This window comes from Saccostrea echinata, unplaced genomic scaffold (genome assembly GCF_033153115.1).
Source record: "Saccostrea echinata isolate AGI-Se365-2 ecotype Australia unplaced genomic scaffold, CSIRO_AGI_Sech_v1 ptg000028l, whole genome shotgun sequence".
NCBI lineage: Eukaryota > Metazoa > Mollusca > Bivalvia > Ostreida > Ostreidae > Saccostrea > Saccostrea echinata.
In genome coordinates, this window is record NW_026889777.1 from 2,403,884 (window position 1) to 2,428,497 (window position 24,614).

General features: G+C 32.0%; 2 protein-coding genes across 5 annotated transcripts in view; one reads left to right on the forward strand and one right to left on the reverse strand.

The window, feature by feature from the left end:
• The window catches only part of LOC133194018 (zinc finger CCCH domain-containing protein 10-like), a 53,920-nt gene that overhangs the window by 18,349 nt on the left and 10,957 nt on the right, over nucleotides 1–24,614 (forward strand). Inside the window, exon 1 of one of the 4 annotated variants that reach the window (XM_061329936.1) lies at nucleotides 8,231–8,247. The exons of 1 other annotated variant lie outside the window; for it this stretch is intronic. The gene's annotated coding sequence lies outside the window, so the exon portion shown is untranslated. Of the gene's footprint in view, nucleotides 1–8,230; nucleotides 8,248–13,011; nucleotides 13,030–22,476; nucleotides 22,496–24,614 lie in introns of those variants that run through there. 2 more of the 4 variants (XM_061329939.1, XM_061329938.1) reach the window with 2 other exon arrangements.
• Nucleotides 1–24,614, reverse strand: part of LOC133194017 (tripartite motif-containing protein 5-like) — a 138,637-nt gene that overhangs the window by 8,361 nt on the left and 105,662 nt on the right. The gene's annotated exons all lie outside the window — the stretch shown is intronic.

Genomic DNA, 24,614 nt, shown 5'->3' on the forward strand with positions numbered 1-24,614 from the left:
CAATTAAGTTCAGATTTGGTATGTTGGTTGGAGAGGCAGTAAGACATATTTTGATGCTAAGTTTGGTTCTCTATGTCATCCACTTTGGAGCTGGGGTGGTGGGGTAGATTCCTTAACTTTACATTAGAATGAATGCCAGGGCAAAGAGAGATAACTGCTGAGAATGTTCCTATTGTAAACTATGAAAGCTGCAACTAGTCCTATGGGATTAATTAACTTTCCTCTTGAAGAAAATCCAAAGCATTATCTGTTTCTGTCAAATTGAGATTAATTAACACCTGTGTCTGCAGATGAAGTTTGTTTTGAAGTTAAGGTCAATTCTGAATGATGTTTACATTCTCTGAAATGTGGATTTAAATAATGTTCATACTTTATTTTGGTAAAATATACAATGAGTTATGATTTTATTGAATTCTAAAAACAAGATAAACATAAAGATATGTTTTTTTTTTAATTCTTTTGTTTTTATTTATTTATTTTATTTATTCATTTTTCTTTTGGCTGTCATATGTAAATTCAAGAAATCTGTTAATTATAATGGGTAGTCCAATAATAATCTTATTCTGTCATTACTGAAAGAGTTCTGATTGTAAACTTGGAAGAAAGGGATAAGAGAGCAGTACAATTAATCCCTTGGGATTAATTATCTTGTCTGGGGCAGAAGATTTTCCAGGCTTATCTTTATTTGTCACTTTAAGATAAATTAACCTTTGTCTGCAACTGATGTTTGTTTTGAAGTTAAGGTCAAGCCTGGGTGATATTTGAAAACACATGCTGTATTCTTGTTTAAATATACATTTAATTGAGTAATTATAGATGTGATGTTTTTTACTGCCTTATGTAAATACAGGGATACTCTTTACAGGTTGTTGGATATGTAGGAATTATCTTGAAATTTTATAAATACAGTTGTTATTGCATATTCTTCTTCATATATTTTTAAATTTTTGTAATCAATTAAAATTCTCATTCTGTTAGCTGCACTCTTATATTTCTACCCCTCGCGGGGCCCTTGCTGACTGGTCAGTTTTCTAGTTTTATTTTATTTTTTCATATTTTACAATTTAATGTACAGATATTTTTGTTGACATCATCAATGGTTGCAGATTTTTCTACTATGCCCAAACAAAATTCATAGAAATTCCATTTAAATGTATATCTCTTACTATGCACCCTCAATAGTCTTTCACAACCAGTGGAACTTGTTTAATACATTTTACTGCAAACAACATCTTGTCAGCTGTCAAAATCATGCATTTGAAACGAAAGTTGAATTGTAAGCAGAAAGTAGAACTGTGAAAATTTCCAGATCTTATTGCTTATAAAATCAAATTTAAAATAAGAAAAAAATGAGGCAGGCTTTAAAATCAGGGCAGGTGGGCCTTTTAGTGATTCTGCAGTCACTTTTATTGATCAGTTTAAATCAAAAGTGCACACAATTGCTTTCAATGATAATTTTACTGTACAAGAGAATTTAAACATTTTATGTGTCTAAGTCATTTACTGTTATCATGATGTTTTGTGTGTGTGTGTGTGTGTGTTATATTAAACATAAGAAATGCTATGGGAGGAGATACCATAAAGATTCAGGGTTGGAATACTAGGATAACATCTCCTAACTAAAGAATCCATCAGTTTGATGTTTCGTGTACCGGTATACTCTTACAATGTCTCTCATTGCTTAGATGTATTTCTTTTTTGTTTTTATTAGTACAATTGAGAATTAAGATGAATGATTGATATAAATCACTGAATGGTCATATTTTTCATGCCTGTATATATATATATATATAATCATAATTACAGTAAACATTACCCATGCATGGAAGAACATCAAGAACAATTATTGGGAAGAGACAGTCTCAAAGAAGATATTTGAAATCAATGTACAAAGTTTTCTCAAAGATTTAACATTTGAATTTGACACAACACATGTTTTTTAAACAAATACATTCCTATCATTCTGCATGCTATAGGTTCAGGCCCCAAGACCATAAAGTGTGAACAGACTTAAATGAAGTCAAAATTTTAAATCAATGTTATTTAAAAAAAAAAAATTGAAATAAAACAAATTTTTCAACATATATATGAATTTGTGTATAATACTGCAAGCCTGTAATTTTAATGCACATATGTTAAAAAAAACTTAAGATATTCAAAATCAAAATTTTGACTTAAATTTGTTCTTAGTGTTTGGTTTGAGGTCTGTTTGTGAGAGTGTGAATACTTTTAATATTACATAACACATAAAAATATGATAAGTACATAAATCATTGATCCTTGGGCTTGAAATTGAAACTGACACCATGTGCACATTTATCACCTGAATTAGCTTAACACATACAAATAATTGGTAAATGCATGTATATACTTAGGCTGAAAACTTGAAGAGATAAATTTGACAGTTGCCAACAAAATTTAAATGTGCACCAACACAAAAAATGGCTGCCTGCATTAATCTTAAAGATTAAAAACAGATCTACATGTATATCCAATTAAGAAATCTTGGAAGTTTTAGGCATGACAATAATTGTATAGGCATGTGTTTTAGGAAATGTGCAGGTGATGTCTAGAACTTGGCAGTACTGACTTATGATTTGTCTGTGCACCTAATACACCATCAATTAATTTGCAGAGTATACAGTGTATACTGACAAATATTAATGAATTTCAAGGAGAAAACAAATTTATATATATATTTGGTTACAGCAGGTTAGGTTTGGTTTTGTTATTCTAACATATTGTGAACATCAGATGCTTTTCTTGCAATCCTCTTTTACAAATGGAGTTTTACTAATTGAGAAAACCGTGTTAATATTTGTATCTCATCAATGGTTTTCAGATGCTTGCTAAACTTATTAGTGCAAATGAGATTTATGTGGTTTCACTTTGAATTTGAATTTCAATGACAATGTCTATTGTAAGATGATATACTAGTAATTATATTGTCATTTGAATCATAATTTGTTGAATCAAGTGACTCTTAAGAACTTAAACCACTAGTTAAAAATATGCATATTAACAAATTAAGTCTCCCATACTATATACAAGTTTTTAATTGAGTCTTTTCACTGTATGCAGTTTTTGATAATTTGTATGAGTAAATGTTGGCAAACTGTACTTTAATTGTGGGCAAGATTGCTAAAATAGATTGTGACATCCACTATACATGTAGTTTAATGTCCATGTTCAATCTTGAATTATAATTTACTGGTATGTTATGGATCTGGATCAACTTCTGATAATCAACTGCATTTAACAAAATCAAAGTTTTATGCATGTGTTGATATTATGATATATATAAAACAATATTATGTTAAAAAAATCCCTTTGGAATCTTAACCTACATGTATACTTGCGTTGGAGAAATTGCTTTCAGAATATTATACAGAATGATTTTTCTTTTTTAATCCAGTTATCAAGTGTATATCTTTTCTTAATGTAGTCTTTATCACCTTGCAGCATGATTAAAAAAAAACACATGCATACAAAACTTCCCTTTAATATTGTTGCAGGCCACTGGTGTTGTGTGATGTACGTATTATTTTTCCAAATGGTTTTATTTCCTCAAGAATTTAAAATGCATCAGGTAATAAAAAAAATTGTAAGGTGTTTATCTACATAGCTTCAATTTCCATCCAGCCAACTGGAAGGAAATATTTTTATACAAACGATGGAATATATAGCTATTGGGGGCAGACTGTGAAAAGAGATAGGAATCTTATGTTGCCTTGTCAAAAATGACTTGTATCAGCCCTGTACATGATATTATCTTTCTGTTCAAGAGCAGATAAGCCTATCTGTAAACATGAAATTGTGGAATATGTTTACTCAATACAGACCCATGAAAAGTACATCTCATTGTTAGTGTATCTTGGAGTCTGTATTCTGGGGAACTCTTGTATTTATTTATTCATTTATTTTTCTTAAGATAGATAAATTTTTCATTGTCTGTTTGGTAGCTAAGGTACATGTAATATGTTTCTCTTTTATCAGCAATCTTATGTCACATCCATGAATAAATAATCATTATTGTAGGAATGGCATAGAAGTTGAAGGTTGTTGATTCATCATATGAGCAACTTTTTCATAATTTACTAATGATTATAAGTTTTTTATTAATACAGTCACACCTCATTATCTCGAACTCAATGGGACCGACAAAAAACTGAGATATCCAAGGATTTGAGATATCCAGGTAAAAAACTTAAGGAATAAGGGGATGGGACTTCAAAATCACTTTGACATATCCATGGTTTCAATTATTATAACATATCCGTGTTCGAGATACCGAAGTTCAACTGTACATTGCCACATGCAAATAGTACAAATTGTTTCCTTTCATTATCATTATTAAGAACTTTGGGGACCAGGTTTTAAGCCTTTTCTTATCTTTAGAGTTCTGCACTTATACTGTAATCAAGCTGCATTTTAATTCTAAGCTATATAGCAACTGACTTATGAACTGGAACATGTTTGATATCAATTTATCCAATATTTGTTCATGATTTTTGTGTGCACTTCATAATAATAATAAAAAAAAAATGATTATTTTCATGATGCAAGGCTCAAAAGGCCTTCAAAATTAATTATTGATTTCCTATGTCTCAAATTAAGGTATGCAAAATTTAAAATCCAATCTTTTTTTTCATTTTTATTAATACTGAAAATAAATAATTAATTATATCCATCCGTACAAGTAAACGTTTGAACAGCCATATAGCAGGAGTAAAATTAAATCATTGATTGGATATATGCTGAATTTTCCTTGTGCTGGGGGAGGTCCATTGACAAGCTTTTCCATTTCTCCACTGTAATTAGTTAATAATTGATTAGGTAAACATGCTGCACTTCAGGTATACAATAACTAGAACAATATCATTTTGTGATAAAAAGACAGTGCAAATAGAATCGAGTGTTTTATTATCGCACTCCCAGGGAAAGTCTTTGTTGACATTGTTGCAATAAAGCTGATGTTTCATCAATATATCGGTGAAAACTGTATTTGTAATTGAAGTTAGTTAATCGGATGAAGCAACAGGAAATGTTTGTCTATTTAATTATTGGTTTGTGAATTAGACATTTTAAATGAAAATGAACAAATATTTTTTGATCAAAAACTAATGAGTTTTCTATAAAATTTGATGGTTTTGGCAAATCTGTAGATTTATAATGATCAAGTGTCATTGGGAAAGTTCTGTTGTACGTGTTGTGCAGTATTACACTTCTGAATGAATCAGTTGCATGAACACTGCAATAAGACTTAATTACAATAGTAAAATGCCATCTTATATTTGACTTTTACTTGTTTGGTTCTCAAGTGAAGATACTCCTTTCACACATTGTTTAATTAAGTAATAGCTGAAAAGATGCTCAGTTTAATTCAATATCAGTCAGGGTGTATCTGAATGGTCCATGAAATGTTCTTCTGCCCCCATGGACATTGATTATACACATTGAACAAAGAATGATTGGACAGAAAGATTGAATGCTCAGAGAGATGAAATATTTCTTTTTATCTTTTAATTTGATGGCATTTCAGTTATTGAGTCAGTAAGTTGCATAATTTGTTTATCTGCAACACGTACTATAGTTATTTAAACATGTTAAAAAATGATACTTTCATCCATGCAGAGATACTTAGAGTAATCTGGTGGCTATCATAATGTATTAATTGCTCTCATTGTGAAGAGCAGATTTAAATTTATATTTTAAAAAGTGCTGTAGAAAAACTTTGTAAATTAAAATAAACTGACCATTCATTGTGGTGATTTTACAGCTGTTGAATATAACAGCAGGGAAAATCTGTACAAATAATACAATCTTGGCTCCATGAGTAGTTGATGAGAAAATACAAACATATATTAACAGTTGTAGGAAGATACATTAATTGTGTATTGAAGAAAGGAGGGAATTGAACCTCAATCACACATCTGTAGGGATCCTTTAGACACATCAAACTAATTTCATGAATTCATGTCTGAGATGTATAAACATTTTGTTGGCGGTAATCCGATAATGGGATTATAAACCCCAAAAAGTACCACATTTATTAAAAACTGGAGGCAGGAATTGAAAAGAAGGTAATTGAATTTCAGACTTTAAAGCTCAAATTGCAATTGTAGATGAAACCAAATTCTTGCTGAAATCCAGAGATAATGCAAAAGGGGTGTTTTCTCCTGCGTGTAATCTGATGTCTGATGTTGTATGTATGGAATACCAGGTGTCAGAATTTGTATCGAGTTCTGTCACCAAGGCTCAGATTCTGAGAAGAAGTGTCTCTTCACTCAGTTATATTTAGGAATTTCTTAGCAAACATTTTGATAATCTCAAATATATTTTTTACATTTTAGAGAAAGATAGAGATGTTACAATTGTTGACACTTTGTTTGCTTTGAAATCTATCTCAGAAAGAATGAACTGTGACATTTTTATGCAAGACTTGACTGTCAACACAACACAATATTCTGTATGATTGTTGGGGATTATAAAGTCAGGAAGTTACGTAACATACCTTAACGTGTTTGCATTGTCTGTGAATTTTGAAACACACAGATACATATAGGAAATATGACTACAATCATATTGCCTTAAAAAAAATCAATCATTGCTTAGAATCAAGGTGAGTTAAATTTTAATTTACCTAGGTATATTCAAAGTAAAATGAAAATCAGCATGCTTTAAAGCTTTTATTTAGCATGAGTTCAAAAATTTAACATTGTATTCGAGCAATATATTAACATTTTAAACTATAATCTTAAACAACAGGTGGTTGCAGAGAGAGAGATTTATTGAAGAGCTATAGATATAGAGGAGATTTTCACATAATCCTCTTGAATTTCCTCATACCAAGCCAAAGATTTTGTGTAAATATAGAGGTATCAGATACATTAAGTTTTAGAGGCACTGTGTGTATTATGTATAACCAATTCTTTTATTGAATAAAAAGTGATTCAGTGCTGCACTTAGTTCTTTTGAGGATTTGAATTAGTGTACCTTCTTCAGGAATTGATTCCTCTCAATGACTGTATTATGTGAATTCTTTTTGTTTTTTATTAAAATGGAAACAATTTAAAGACCAGGGAAGCCAGGAGCACCCCCACCTGAATCTTCATGTTTGTGTTTGTAAAAGTAAATGCATAAATGTAATTTAGGAAATAAAATCTTTGCAAAGATAACAATACATCTTTCACTTCTGATGATAATCTCTCTTAAGATTTAGTTGTATATACATATAAACTTTCATAACCATTAAAAATAACTCCGAAAAGTTGTTAGAAAGTCTTAGATACTATCTAGTCCTTATCAATCATATGAGAAGAAAAGAAAAAATGAAAGAGATAAAGCGAAATGAGGCAGAACTGTGATTTATGGCAGAAAGATGTGGCTGTGTAGCATTTTATGATCTACAATTCTCCAAAGGATAAGAAATTGATAGTCATGATTAAATCTCTAAGGAAAAAATCCAATAATTACAGGCTATTAATGGGGGGTATTGTATAAAGCGAGGAGTCTGTATGCTGGAAAGGAAAGAGATTATTTATTTACTTTTCTATGCATTTCTACATTTTTAGAAGATTCATCATCTTGTTTTCCCTGGAGCATGTTGTCACTGCTGATGTTTGTAAACTTTTGTATGTTTTGGGGCTATAAATAGAATCCTGTGTTAAGGTGACCACATTGAAACTACCTTAACATGTGTGTGGCTTTGACCTTTTGTAGTTCTTTGTTTATGATTGCATAAACTTCACCTAAAAGTGGAAAAGAAAAGTTGTTTTTAGTGTTATTGTACAGTTGAACTTGGGTATCTCAAACACTGATTTCTCAAATACCATGGATCTGTTGAGAAGTGATTTGGAAGTCCCAAACACTTATTCTTTAAGTATTTTACATTTGATATCGAATCCTCGGATATCTTGAATTTTTTTCTCGGTCTCATTGACATCGAAGTAACAAGGTTTGACTTTATAAAGTTTTCTTACTGCTTCTTAAATCAGCAAAATTTGAAATTAAAATTTACCTTGCATTCATTTTGTCATCAGAACTCATTTTTTTACAATTGAAACACATAACTTGACAAGTTCACGTTTTGTGTATTACTGTATCAAATAGGTTTTGGAATTTCATTGTATTGTTTCATTCTTTGTATTCTAAAATTGCATGGGCTTATATCTTTAATTTTTTTTTTGATAGGTTTGAAAATTCAAAGACTTCCTGAGAATTAATGATGCTCTTCTGTTTTTGACGGTAAGTGTTTCTGCCAGTTTCCCTGAAGCTAAGTGTTCAATTCTAAAGCTTAATTTATTACATAATTGTTTCTTATTTGTCTTTTTGGACCATTAAAATATACATAGTTATAAATTTATTACATATTGAATGCAAGCTTACTTAATTGTGTCATTAAAATAAAAGTAGTTGTCAATAAAATGTGAAATTTTATGCCAACAAGAAAATGACTGTAATAAAATAATACCTGCATATAATTATTGTAAGTCACACAAATTTATTACGTTTTATAAATGTACATTTACTTAAAAGATTAATTTTAAGATCCATGATTGCAATTTTGAGGGGAAAAAATTTCATTGTAATCCCGGTAGAGCAGGACAATATTTAAGAATTTTGAGAGCCCTATTTTAAAATTTCAAGAGGTGTACATTTTTAGTTTTGTATTGAAACAAATTAACTCGAAAGAAAAAGATTTTCACAATTCACAAAGCCATGATTTTTGTTTGACAATCTAAGTGTTTCTGCTTGTTTGGAGTTGAGATTCAGTAGTGTTTGGATATACAGGATTCTTTGCATAGAACAAGTTGAATGTGTGCTTTTTAGATTACCACAGGATACTAGAGGCACCCAACTGTCATTATGTATCTGGAAGGGGGCATATGGTGGTGGTTTAATAGTTGAGCTTTAGTTCACAGCCAGCTATGCAGTCAGACTGTTGTTAAAACACCTGGTTTAATTCTTGCAGGTTTATTTTTTTAAAAAAAATGGTGATCTGAAAAAAATTTTACAAAAATATTTTTGATAAGGTTTATGTTTAAATGCATGACCTTTACAATAAATTTATCTTCAGTCATTTCTTCAGTTGATTAGTAGTGAGAATAAGTAGAGAAAAATTTGGACAGAAATAAAATTACATAATTGGAGTCGAAATTATGGAAACTGCATGAATCTTATTTTTTTAATGCATCATTTGTGCACCTTTTGTAGTTGCTCCATTTGTACAGTGTAGTATATGGACAATAACCTCTCAATGCATAATTTTATTTAGCTCATACTTATATAGATTGAGGTAGCAATTTTGTAAGAACATGGAAGAGACAACTGCTTTATGCATGCATGCATACATATGACAATGTATTTTTGTTTTCTTTTTCATTTGGATCAAATGAAATACTTCTAGTATGTGTTCATAGTACAAGTTGTGTAAGATTTTTTTTTTTATAGAAGAAAGAGTATAAAAGTTTACGGCCTTGTCCACTGTCATTGTTAACCTCAATGTGACCTTTGACATTGATTCTCTCTCTGTCTTGAGGCATTCTTGTCAACATGTCATCAGCACATGTATCATTATGTACACATTGTGTGTATTCCTGGTATGTTCAGTTTTAAGTTTTTCATGTTCTCTAAGTGATGGTGCTGTGTTATCTTGAGTTTTATCTTGTAGTTTGTCTATATCCCCTAGACCAAGTTGTAGCTTTATGGATTTTTGACAACTTTTGACATTATTTCTGAGAAAGATAATGTAAGTCTTTTTTTTCTTTCTTTTAATATTAAAAAAAATGCAGAAAATACATTATAGATCTGTTAAGTTGTATTAATTAAAGGAAAATTCTTTTGAATAAATATAAGACCCTTTGCTGTACATATAAATACTGTTTTACAGAGCAGGGAGTCAATTTTGTTACAGTATCAATTCTGATATTTTAAAATCCTTTGCTCACTAATGTGAATGTTTTCTGTACTTGCTGATTGAATGTTAGTTATGATCTATATCCTACTACGTCATTTGGTGTTCAAAACTAGGTCAATGCTACCAGAAGTGCAATGTAGCATCATCTTAGTAGAAGTATAATTACCTTGTTGTCTTATCATAATTAAATTTTTATTAGCATTACAGTTTAAAATTTAATAACTATATAATTATATAGTTTTTCTGATTTTCCACAAGAGTAAAAAAGGTCTGTAGAGTAGATACATTAAGTGTAAATGGTTCCTTTAAAATATATAACTTAAAGCAAAGGTAACTACCTTTGCATATATTTTAAGGGAACCATTTATACTAAATGTATCTACAGATTAACAAATGATTAAAGATAATAAAGTGTAATTATAATTCATTCCTATTTTTGTAGGTGATATTTGAAAAAAAAAAAAAAAAATTTTTTAAATACAATAGGTACATCGAATATTGTTGAATATAGTGACTGATTACTGATAACTGTTTACTGAACATGCATGGAGAGGTTTACAAAATAAATCCAATATATCAGATATCATATATGCAACAATAAACTTAAGCTCTAATTCTTTTTTCTTCCCACATTGTTTGCCATACTGATTAATGCTGATGCATTGACTAAGAGAGCAATTTGTAATATTCATAGATCTTGGAAATATCTGCCGGGACGCCTGCAAAATAATGTCAATATTCTATATAGTCTCCTGTGTGTTTGAAGAAAAGGGGAGTCATTATGCTTCTATGCTATTTTGCCAATACCCTAACCTTAACTTATGTATAATGGTCTTTGATGATTGTTACCATCACTTAATTAAAAATTACTGATGAGGAAGAAATGGAAAGATGAGAGAGAAACTTCAATATTATGAAAGCCTCTGTGTGGTTCATTAAACCATGTGTAATTAAAGGACTTCAGGCTCACATAAGGGAATTTCAAAAGCTATACCAAAATATTGAAAAAGTTTTCACGATTGTTTGAAGCTTTTTAATGATCAAGATAATGGCTGAAATGCTAATTTGCCAGGGGATATAAGAATGTTTTGCTCAAGTGGTACTTGAAGGTTTTTAAGGCATTGGTGCCATTTAATAATACTGGGCTCTCTGACTTTTGATACAAAATCTGAATTTTGTATTATTCCTTCAAATATTAAATGACTAAAAAAGCTTGTAACTTGGACATTGTGTTCTTTCAATTAAAGTTTAGTTAATTGGTGTAAAAAAGATGGAGTAAATTTAATGCAGAGTAATGCAACCGATTTTTTGCAATAGTTTTAGGAACTTTCAAAGAATTTTATGAAATGTGATTTAATTTTTTTCTTCTATGACTTGAAATTTGACCTTGTATCATGTCTGCCTGATTAGAAAGAACTGAAAATAATTCCATTGAACAAAAATCTATCTTTTCCATTAAAAATGAATGGGAAGAGATACCAACATATTAAAGAAACAAACAAATAATATTGAAGTATAGATATTGAGAGAAGCTTATATTTTTGGACTGCCTCACATCCACATTTTGTAAGCATAGAGAAAGAATACATCTTTGATATTGCTCAGGTGACTTTTTTGACAGGTGACAATTGACGTCTATTAACATACCTGTAATTAAAAGGTAAAACCGACCACCACTAAGGGCCATCACAGGTCGTACTCTGTGTCCAATATACCAGAACCGCCTTCTCTGAACTGTGAAAATGATAATTGGTTCCTGGTACTGTCTATTGGACGGTGTCAGTGATACATAGACCGCGGTAAACATGTAGGTAGAGGGGACCCATCTTAGTTGATGCGTCATTCAAGATGAAAGTCGTTTCAGGTAAAATGGTATTGGGATGTGACAGGATAGGCACAAGTCTGTTAACGAAATTATTCTTCATCATAATTTGATTAATATTTTTTTATATTTGAGTTTGAATACTTGCTCTCTCTCTCTCTCCCTCTCTCTCAAAGTTAATGGTGGGTTGTTTGCAATTTGTGTTTCTGTAAGAAAAACTTTTCGCACTGATCCTTTAATGACCGTGACGCATGTAAGGCAGCATTGATTAATCTAATCTTCTTGTATGTACATGCAGTATTGATTGATTTTGAACATGAACTTTGACAGCTAGCCTTTGTTCTTGTAAAAGTGATGATATCTTTATTTCTCTGTAATGATTGCATTCATTATTGTCAAACAGAATCTAGGATTTTACGATCAACAAATCGTTATAATCTAGATTTGGACACGTTATATTTAGCTAAGAACTAATTACGGGACAGGTAAGACTTCTATTAGATCTGTTTAAAATTTTTATCAGAATTCATATCTTAGATGATATTAATTATATTTGCACTTGCTATGTGTAAATTAAAAAAAATAATTATATTGACCTTCACTGAATTATTTTGAAAGAGAACTCTAAATAAGTGTCAAGGAAATATTCTTGATCATTAAATGTAAAAAAAAATAGCGATACAGTGTATATTGTTTTTACAAGATAAACCTATGAATAAAAAATACCCGGTATAACCGCGTAGAGTTTCGAAGGCTGGAAACCATTATACAAGTGAACAATTAACAAGTATTAACTTTCTAGTAGACCGTCAATGAAGTCAACCATAGCCAACTTTCTAGACGACAAGTGTTGACCAATTGTACAGTATATACATGATATATTAAGTTACCTACTTCCAACGCACCACTGTTTGTAGAACTGACTCTTCTTAGGACGATTCTGCATCATGTGATCACATTTTCGTAATGAATCATAGGGAAAAAACGTATCATTTTGCACTTCGATAAAAAAAAAATCACGTTTAAAAAGTTACAATTTGCATATTTAGTGAAAAATCGTTTTTTAGAAAGAGGAACCCCGATCTATTATTCATGGTACTTGAATTTCTTATCACTGTTTAGAAAAATAAGACGAGCTACTTGATCGGTGCCCGGATGGTGTTCAGCAAAGCTTGAAATTGATATTGGATGACAAGGGATGTGAACTGTGTTTTATCATTTATGAGGGCTGTATACATTTTTTCTGCATCTTTCCTGAAAAGGGGCGAGAGTTTTGCTTAGTAAGCCTGTAAGTAATTGCAATATTTAAATTTCTAAACCTGTCCTTTTTGTTTCTATTTCTTGGCTTATTCAGTGTGTTTGATGTTTGCTTTGGAGAAACATTATGTCTTCGTTTTGTTATCTATTGAATTCTTAGACCAGACTTATTATGTAAGATTTCCTTATGATTTTTATTTTTAATGGCAGGGAAATATTTAATCTGAGTGCAATCATGGCAAAGAAGTTTAACTCTGAATGAAACTCAGTAAAAAAAATATGAAAATGCCCCAGGTGGTTTGGTAAAAATACAGAGAGTTTGATATTTATCTGATTTTAATGTTGTTCATCGTATTCGAGCTGTCTGTTTTACAGGTGTTTTAGAGCATTTGGTTGCCAGATAAAATCATTCATTCAGAAAAATTGTACCGATTTGCCCAGCTCTTACTCCTTTTAACAAAAATATTCTCATCGTTTCTTCTATATTTTGGGATAAATTCACCCTATTAGATGAAAGGTCTAAAAGCTATAGGAATCTTGTCCAGCTCAACACGTCTGTGTAATCTTGCTCAAAGATCTGCTCGATTTTTGAAAGGAGAAATAAGCCAATGCAAATTAAGTGTTAAAGGCATTAATCGAATCTCATAAGGATCCATTGGTATTGAAGTGCAAATTATATATTCTTTAGAATCTTTAATGGCTTTGTTGAAATGTTTAATGGGGTAGGAGGAACCCAAGCATGATATCAGAGTTTATTAAATGTTTGATTTCTTGAGATGATGACATGTTTTCTTTAAACGTTTTGGTGACTTTAAAGTGATAATGTTTAGCCAAAACCACGTGATAATCCAATTTTAGTCTGCTGAGAGAACTTTGAAAGTATGATTATGATTATTTTGTCAAAGGTTGTTAATGAAAAATTCAGCAGTGCATTAATTTTCTGTTTTGGAAAAAAAAAATTAAAAAAAAGATTTTGATAATTGGATTAAAAGTTTTAACTCCCAGAACAAATCATTTGACTATTGATTTCAGTGTATAGCATTTATTTTTTTAGTTTATGTTTCTAAAGATATTAATATTTGAAAAGGAAAATGCTAGTGATATTTACGAAATCGGAACCTTGGTTAAGCACAAAATGGGTTACAGACACATGATTTCAATATTTGTCTTGAAATGGCTAACATCACATCCAGACATATACTACGAAATTCTGTTGTTTAAACGGCACCTTTTGTACATGTACCATATTTAACTGTGCATTTTGGGGGGGTTCAAGTCATATTTCGATACACTGGAGCTTACGTTAATAACGATAGTCTTGTCAAACGTAAGAATGTTTTTGCTCCTAGACATTCCACAGATAAGCAACAGAGAATTTTCGTTGTTATAATTAGAGTAAACAGAAGTGTTACAAATAGCAGGCAAACTTCATGGTAGATAAAAAAGAATAAATATTGGATAGTTCTGGTATATCAAGCAGCAGCATTACAGAAAGAAAAGAGCGTATACGAAAACCGGCGCAGCGTGACTGGTTTAGCATTGCAACTTTTGGGATTTGAGGTACACTCGATCGCTATGATATTGTACTGTGATTCACTGGTAGGAGGGTCGCCAATATATCTTGTTATTTATGGATTTGACTGAAAAAGAACCGGAAAAAAATCTTTGCAAAAGCAGTCTTTTGACAAGTGTAAGGTCTATAAAGTTTTGGAGACTTGTTAATGCATTTAGGTTGATAAGCTGCGAAAAGGAAATTGTAGAATTTGAAATTGGTGATAGATTATATGCTTTTACAATTAATAGCACATAAGCAATTTTTTCCTTTGTCTGCAAACCTTAAATAAAACCTTCAAAACTGAGAAAAATGGAAAAATAGAAAAAAAATGTACTAGTATCAAATTAAAATTTCCCAATTTTTATTCGAATATTAGTAAATCTTGTTGCAAAGTATTGATGACTTCTGAAGAATATCTTTATAACATATGATAGCTTTTACACGACGTTACAAGAATGTGAACTTTTGCTATTTTTATGCGCATTTTGTGCAGTTCCACATAGTGTGTTCACACAATAAGTGTTTTGTTTTGCGGAAACATTTGGTAGTAGTTAATTGTTTAAAGCTGGTGGAAAGTATGACTGTGATTAATTTCATTCTTTAGAAAATAGCTCTCAAATATATAATTATATTTTAAGTTGCAATGATATAAATATAGATGTGTAAAGAGCACTTGTTTGGAGGTTGTAAAAGGTGTAGTAATGGTATTAGGAGCATGCAGGTATCGATCGTTACGTGATAATGGGCTGTAATGACTTCGGTATTGTTGCACCTGACGGAGAGTGTATGTGTAGGTCTTGTGTGACCGAGGTTCCGTGCCGGGAGACGAATTTGTACGATAGAGCGTTTTTTTTAAAAGTACAGTCCCCTTCTAAACAATGACTGCGATCATTTATGTCTTTTTAGATTTCCTTAAAGGGAAGATTTTCGTGTTTGTGTGAATTTTAATAGACTTTTTTTTTACCGACGAGGAATTTTAAGGAGTTGGGATTTATTGATTGGCGGTGTGAGAGGTAAGAGCAAACTCGGGTTACACATCGTGGATTCCTGTGTCACAGATATCTATAGCAATTAGTTTTGATCTTGGTAGATTTATTCAAAATTGATTCATTTGTGATTTGTATATATACATATTTCCAATTTGTGCGCGATTGACTTTTGCAAATGTGCGATCGTTGCGCTTTTCATTGTCCCTGCCCTTGATTGAAATTATACGAAATTTATCATACGCTTATATTGCCTTTTCTAGTCATTGTCGCTTCTTACAAACATTTTCAGACGACACCTGTCGTCTTATGGGTTGTCTTTTTGTTAAGAAATTTATAGAGAGACAGTAAATTTTACATGTTTTGAAGAAAACATGTCTTACTTAAAAGGCACGTGTAACAAAGCCAAAGGAAGTTCCAGTTGAGCTGGAATTAGATATGCAGTGCATATCGAAAGGTCTCAACAAGGGTTAATTATCATTTAAATATAAGGGTTGTTCTCCGCGTGTGTCACATTTGAAGGTGTACTCTTATAGTAATTAGTTTTCGTATAGCAATATTGATACTTGCCAAGCTCGGTATATGAAAACATAATTTCATGTATTCATTGTCATCATTGTTACATGGAGATGGGAACTGAACAGAAGTCATTTCAAATTCGAGAGTCTTACGCAATGAATGTACATGACCTGTTGTGTAAAGGTTTCATTAGTTTTTCTACAATAAATATACAAAAAGTTTTGGCTTTATGTAAATGCATTAGTTTTTCAATGTGCCATGTTCTTAATGCCATTATATGACTTGTGTTATCACAGAGGTTTTGAAATCCTGGATACCCTGAATGCTATGGTCTAAAGATGGCCTACTTGAATGGGTGTCACTTCTTTGTGTGTTTTGAAAACTCAAGTATCTTTACCACAGTTCCCTTGAAACTTGACATAACATGAATTAATTATACTGTCAGTGACGGAGAGCGGTTTTGTCGCTTCAAACATTGATTTTTTAAACTATAAATCATCGATCGTGTTGGTTTGCAAGCATTCATAAATATATATATGCATGTTCTTCAGGATTAAAGAAATGAGATATGAATGTTGCTTGAATTGCTCTTTATTTTTTTATTTTTATTTATTTTTTTTTTTTCGTTGTGAATTTGTCTCTATTTGATTTGCTAAGCAGAAACTTTAGTTTTGTTCTCTGGTACAAGTATATGTTTCGTCGATGTAAATGCTATGTAATGTCATAGTCTGTGCAGAAATATTGATGACTGTTGAAGAAATAATATGTTGAAAATTATCAAGTTTCTACTTGCTTTCTCCAACGTGACATATATTGTTTCTAAACTAAAAGGAATTAGATGGCATTTTCATCTGCCACTAAGTCCTTGCAGTCTATAGAGACCAATGAGTTCACCTCTTCTTGCCTTATACTCGTATGATGTGAACACCAGGAATGCAAACACAAATCACGACTCTACGCTTGTCAAGATACTGTATATTTAGAGATGTGTGCTGAAAACTTCATTTAGGCAACAGTGGCAGTTTTCTGCATATAATTATACCCCGCTGAAGACAGTTAGTGGTGACTTTGAATTTTAATTTGCTTCTGTGTGTACGTATTTTATGACTTTGCTCTTTCCTCATAATTTGCAAATGGAATCTAGATGTATGTGGCCATTTTCTGTCCAAGAGGGCATTGACTTCTGGAGATAGACGTGATTACATTGACTGATATAGTCTCTTGATAGATCATATTTTTGGCGGACTACTAAGAAACATCCGGGGAACGCTAGTAGCATTAAAGGTAATATCATGATAGGATTCTCAAGCGTTGTCCACTTAATGTCCAGTTCAATTAAATGTAGGTTACTGTATTTAGCCCTTTCTATAAAGGTACATATTTTGCAATTTAGAATTATCTGTTTGGGGAGAAAGTTGAAGTATCAGTGCTTTTCTTTCTCGCTGTCAGATGGTGATGGCCTGTAAATAATCAAGCACTGTCATTCCTTTAACAAGTGGACGTTAAGTTTGAAAATATTTACTCTGCTTTGTTTATTGATAAGCTTGGAGCCCCTGGATTTTCATCAAGGAGTTTTTAAACACTCGTACACCTATTGACGGCTAGGAGGTCACTGAAAGGTGTATTGTCCCAAGTCGAGATAAAGTATTAAAAAAAAACCCTGACGTTTTTTACATGAGTTCACATAGGTATTCTCACACAAAGAATAATGCAAAAGTAAAGATTATTTTTTAACGCTGTGAAATCCTTTGGTGCCAGATATATAATACCCGGATTTAAATATCACATTCTCAGATGGACAAGGAAATTGGATTATAAGGTAGGTGAAAGAAAGGGGTTATTTCGTCAATTAGAGGGTTCCTTTCACCTGGTGTTTAATTCTACAGTAGCTCTGTTTAAATTACCTGGCAAATTTTAAAAAGTCGATGATCTCTTTATATCATTATCAGGATCAATTCAGATGGCAGATTTTGACTTCGTCAACAATAATGATGGAAGGGGTGGTAAGAAAAATACCGGTTTCAGGTTAAAACAATCCTTTTCTGTACAATGTGTCCTTGCCCTTTAAATTCAAATTACCAACTCAACAGTCAAACCTTTGAGGTGGTAGTTTCATACAAAGATTCCATAGCAATTCGTTAAACTGTAAAATTTGGCTTATTGAAAAACCAATCAAGAGGAGTTATAATAGCTAGAAGATAACAAAACAAGCACCATTAAATAAGAAGTTTTCTTTATTATCCTGGAGTGAATTTATTGACTGTGAAAAATTGCAACCGAGTAACAAATTTGTCATTGATTTTCTGCCGTCCTGTTGATATTAAGAACTGTGGTATTTTTTTTTTTTCAGCATGTTCCTCAGTTTGGTGGTTTACTCACTGGGTTTAGGAGACAGTATTCAACTGGCTTAAGTAAATATTGATAGAAAATGAATGGGTTAGATTATTCTTTTTTTTTTAAACAACAATGTTGGTTTTTCCCGATTTTCTATCTTTTGTCGAGTACCTAGTATGCATGCTTCTTGCATGTACATGAACAAGTATTGCCAAAACTTACGTCTAGTAATATATAATGGAGAGAGAGAGAGAGAGAGAGAGAGAGAGAGAGAGAGAGAGATTTAAATTTTAAATTTACTTGGTGGAGGTAAATGCAAATTTATAACATGATACCCGTATTATGTTGTAAATCGCACTTACTCCCACCAACTAAATTCAAAATTTACAACATGGTAGAGAGAGAGGGACAAGATATATTTGTTAATACCTAAATAAATGTAACGACTAATTATATATATGATATGTGATACGATTCAGATAATAACAGATCTTTACTCTTTGAAGAGTACACATATATCTTTGACTAAAATTTACAGCTCATTTGGTGCAGAATTTAAATGGCTTGTCTTGATCCGGTATAGCAGGGACTGTCGCGATATCAAAGTGCAATGTCAAGATTGAAATTTTATCAGAAGACACAATCTTACACGAGGTCGAGATTATGAATCCTGATCGTGTATCGATATAGAATATACAAAATATTTGGCCCCTCCAAACTTCTTAAGCAGACAGCTGTTGGACGCCCGTCTCATTAAATCGGTTATGAAAAAAAAGTTGAACACAAGTCTTGTGCAAAGACGTGTGTGTGATACGTGGATCTTCAAATTGTGTTACGTTCATGGCATTACAAATTAACACACGCATACAGAGAGAGAGAGAGAGAGAGAGAGAGAGAGAGAATTGGGGATTACTTTAGATGTAGGTTTTGGATAAGTTGCTCTAAGTTTTGTTTCAGAATAAAAAGTTTGTTGGAAGTGTTGGGCTTACGGGCTTATCTCTTACCCGTTATTGATCTCTGCATGCAAATGTTTTCACGTGGATTAAAACTTGGGTGGTTGCCTTGACTTCTGTTAAATGCTGTTTGATACCACAGAGAAATATTTAACATTCTGTTGTATCTTGGAAATTGAGGAGGAAAATATATATGAGGCATTCAGCTAACATGCTGGGGACATTATGTCCACACGGAGATGGTGACTAACTAAAGGTATCCCTTTTTGTAGATATTTGGGCGCTAAAGTAAGGCAGTTGTTTACCTGTATTTATCGTAAATCCCAATGGTTGCTCTAAAATCATCTAAATTGTCTGTGGTTTATCTATAACAATATGGGGTGGTTAAAATGTACTCTCTTAATTGTAAGGTTGAGATTTTTGCCAAATCTTAATGCAGCTTTGTCTGTCGAATTCTCATTACATCATAGATTTTGAAAGACCAGGCTTCGATTTTGGCAGATTTGAGGTTTGAGTAAAAGCGTTTTTGTATGCAACGTGCAACCCTGGTAAGTTTTACGATCCATTTTGTGATGTTTTTATTGCAAAGGGTAATGGGAAAGATGAAAATATTAAACATAACTTGGCAAGTGAGAAAATAAATCACTTAATGTTAGCGATACACAAAATAGCACACAAAATATAATAAGCATCATATTTTCTTCTTTTGGATTGAAATAGTACAAGACAAGGGACACCTACCCCGCTTTCAAATGTTCCCTTGCTATCTTAGAGGCACTGTGAAGAGTGTCTTGCACTTTCAAGCAACACATTTCAAATTCAAGTTGCTTTCTTCTTAATAAGAATTTAATATGCTTCTTTCCAGCGTCGAGTTTTCAGTAATCGTGAGTTACAGTCAGTGGTGCAGTAATTCTTAATGAATACATCGCATACAGACATTGACTTGACAGCTGTGTGTTTTAAAATGAAGTGAAATGTTTATTTAATGATATGGAAACTCATTTATCTTGTCACAAGTTTGAAAAGACGCCGTAAATGCATGCATCGTGTAGTAAATAAATATTTGAAAAGGCGTTAATTCGTAAGTTTTAACAGTGGGTATATTCGTGTTTATGTAAATATTTTTATTGTTTCAGCTTCGCTAAAGTTATATATATATATATATATATATATATATATATATATATATATATATATATATATATATATATATATATATATATATATATATATATATATATATATTATTTAACGTTCTTGAATTTATTTTAAAAATCCATGCTTCATTAGAGCTACTAAAAAATCTTTGCTTTATTTGAACGACTGATTGAGATATTGGAACACTTATACATGTAACTATTACATTTTCTATTTCACAGTTGAATCTACAGGTATCAGTTCCATTTATTTTTGAAGTATAGCGACTGTTGACTACATTCTCTTAAAGGAATTTTGTGGCTTCATTTTTTTTTATTTGGATACAGCATTGTTTTATTTTATTATTTTATTTTTTTTTTAAGTTTTCCTTTCGCTATAACCGATTTGCAGAAAGGACATTTATTTTGAGCGTAGATTGATATAAGAAAGTCTGAAGTCGTCAGGTAGAAGTGTCACATTTACACTGCAGTATTGTCTGATGTAACATTTATGCTGCCCGCTGATTTCCATTTCCTATTGCTGTAATCAGAATAACGTTTTTAAGGAAATTCATTTTCTGCTTGTTGTATTACGTTTGTCAAGACTTCACAGTAGTACTATTTATTTTATTTTCACCTTTTCCGTTGTAATGCACTATATTTTGTAGCGGAGTAAACGGATTTGATGCATGGTTTTAAATGAGCAGGTGACCTAAGGTCCTAGTTGATCGTGCGTTTTATCCTCCTGTATTTTTGTGTGTTATAGGTATACCAAAAAAAAAAAAATCATCAGTAGAATGAGACAAAAGTATTTCCAAAAGACAACATGGTTGATGTAGTTCAAAAAACGGTTAAGGATGGTGTGATGTTTACTTGTAGTGACGGCAATAGGGGTAAATGGATGGTGTTTGCACCTCGTAGAATGAATGACTTGCATGTCTGTTAACCCTGTTTGTGACAAGTGACTTGTATAGATGGAGAAAGAAACAATGTACTCATAATCCCTACATGTATTTGTCAGGCGTGTAAGCGGAATTTTATCATATCATATCCAGATCTCGGTTAAAGAGAATGTACAGGTTGTAAAAGAAGAAAAATAGCACCCAGTTTCACCCCCCTCCCTGTATGTACAGTACAAAAAGATGAAGATACATGTACTTGTATGTTCAAATTTTATTTGTTCCTCATGGTTCCTTGTCAAGTATTCTTTGAAGGAAAAGGTGTAACTAAAATGGTAATGGAAAATTTACATACACACAACTTTACTTGTGTTCATAGGAAGCATATACTACTTTAGAAAAGCAGCAATCTCTAGGAAAGTGAACTTATCAGAGAGGGGTATACCTGTTTATCAGTAAAGTAACACGAAATGTGAAAATAATATTTACATCGTAAAGGAATGTATATTACGAACACCGAAAGCTATGAAACTCTCATGCAACTGCATTCTGAAAGCAGCGTTATCGTCACCGGCATGCGTTCTGTAGGTCTTTTATATATATTTTCGTGGATATTTCACCATCTGTATCTTTGCGGAGAGGGTTGTGTTTCTCTTTGGTGGTTTAAGATTCCCAGCATATTTTGATGTTTATATTGATAATGGAAGATTTCTTAAATACACAAATCGAAATTCCCAACCCCCACGTAACAACAGGCTAAGATTTCGCTTCACACCGAAGACAAAACTAATTTCATTCGCAGCATCATGAGTGTAAACATCTGTTGCTGAAAGTGTAAAATAATCCAACTCTAAAAGCTTTCCAGCTTTAATCGGTATCGACGTTAAAAACATAATTAATATTATAACAAAGAAAATGCTATCTTCTCCATGCCTTCTTTAACAGCTTCTTGTGTTTTTTTTCCCAAAGACTGGTGGCGAAGAGGCCGGCTTTGTGTAGGAAGTAAATACGGCGTAACCGAAAATACCTTCTTGTTCTGAAAATCTTCTTCCTGGCTCCGTGTTGATTAAAAGAACTGAAAACAAAAGGAATGGGGCTGTCATAACCGTATTATGGTAAAGTCATCACGGATTCTAGATTTTTCTGGAGCTGCCAAGTTCCCTTTGCTACAGGAGACTGGCATGTTTATTAGAAAATGTTGACGAAAAGGTGTTTGATTATTTTTCTAGCTTTAGAGATGGGCACCAGAATTTAAGAGAAACATTTTATGCTAAAGTGCTATGAGACAAGAAGTTAGTATTTTTATTACAATGAAATTGGATATTAAGAGAAGGGATTCTGAGCTTGTTATAATTGAATTGGCTTTATTCTTGCGACTCATTAATGAGAGCATTGTCTGATGTTTATGTGGATAAGACGGAGAGCTTTCATTTAAACTGGGAAAAGATAAAGCTCGTTGAGTACTATGCAAACTTGGTCTTTCAATTTGGAATCTCATTTTGTTTTATCACGTGTGTTGACATTTCTATTGGCGAGGCGCATGTAAATTGGCGATTGTGAAACCAATTAATGTATTGGAATTCTTTGATATCTGATTGATCGTATCTTAATGTTGTCGGTATTTTTCTGTTGGAAGCGTACGGATTGCACGGTTTGAATGGAGAATCTATACGAAGTCGGTGTGTTTATTGCATCGCTCGTCCTCCTTTTAATCAGTGCATGACTTCGCCCTGCTCAATTGCAATATTCTTAATTAAAAGGCTGGGATTATGTGCGGATTTCTTCGTCCCAGCTAATATGCAAGATTTAAGAAATAGATAAGAGGATTTGACAAATTGACCTATTGCATAATGTACATATAGGTAAACTTTTAAGATCTTGACATGCAATTCTTTACAAACTCTTTAGGCAATTTAAATATGTTTTTCACTTAAGAACGGGATATAACTCGTAGAAGATATCGAAGTAGATAACTTGTAATTAAGTTTATTTCTACACCTGTTAATGATAGGGTCTACATATTTAACGTTTAATTTGTAACTGAGAAAACAAAGTGGCCTTTCTGGAGAATACCATTCAAACACCTGTATGGCAGGAATCGGAATTTCTTAACCAGCATAAAAAAATTTCAACTAGGGATTAGGATGAAAGAACAAGAAACACAGTGTATTGCAAATGCCGATATCATTTAGTGCAGTGAAAGGGAAAAACGAAAACAAATTGTCACAGCCCTTTTAGTCACAGGAAACAGTGACAAATTTATCACACAGTTACAGACTGACAGATGGAAATGGATAATCCACGTATTTCTTCAAACGACTAATTCAGTTCAACAAACACTCATCAATTATGTGTCAGCAATTGTAGAGGCTAATGAGAGACCGATTTGTATCAGGGTTTTTAAAAAAAAAAAAAAAAAAGTGGGGAAATGATTGAGCGGTCTTTTAGGGGTAGTTTTCTATTTAAATGTTGGGTAGACGTATTATGGAGAATACTTCAGGGACTTTCATGTAGAATTCCTGGTTTTTTGATTTGTGCTCTTTTGATATGCCCATTCAGGTATTCACTTTTATTACATGTACGTAATATGTACTTAAAGCTGCCTATTGAAGCTAAAATTTCTTCGTTAATGTTTATAGACAGATTAAATATTAATGTATGCATTGATAGATCTTTTGATATTCAGTCTAAAATTATATTTTTGAACCCCCCCCCCTTTTTCCTTCACTGTCAAGGCAAATGTGGTATATTTCTAAAGGTTAGGTCGGATTGTTAGTATGGGCAGAATCATTTGAATTTATTCGGTTTGTTAAAAACTATATCCTGTCTTCTTACATTCATGTTGGCATTGTTGAACGCATAAAGTCTCATACACAATACCTTTACCTACTGGTGTTGCTATGCACAATTTGTAGTCATGAAGGAAATATCAAAGTAAAGCAAACTATGGGGAAAAAATTTAACGGTTAAAAAAAAAACTTCAAAAGATGGATACTATCTTTTTACACTTTATTAACAACTGAAAAGATACACTGTCTCTGTGTTCAAAGGAAAATGAAGGAAGATATTGAAGTTTGTTGCAATAGTCTGTTGGTCTTTTACTTTGTTACGTGTAATTGCTCATATTTTCCTCTCTTTGACCATAATTATAAAATCAATATATACTTTGATTCAGCTCAGTGATTGTGCTTTTTTTAGCTCTATATTACAGAATATGATAATATAATGACACTC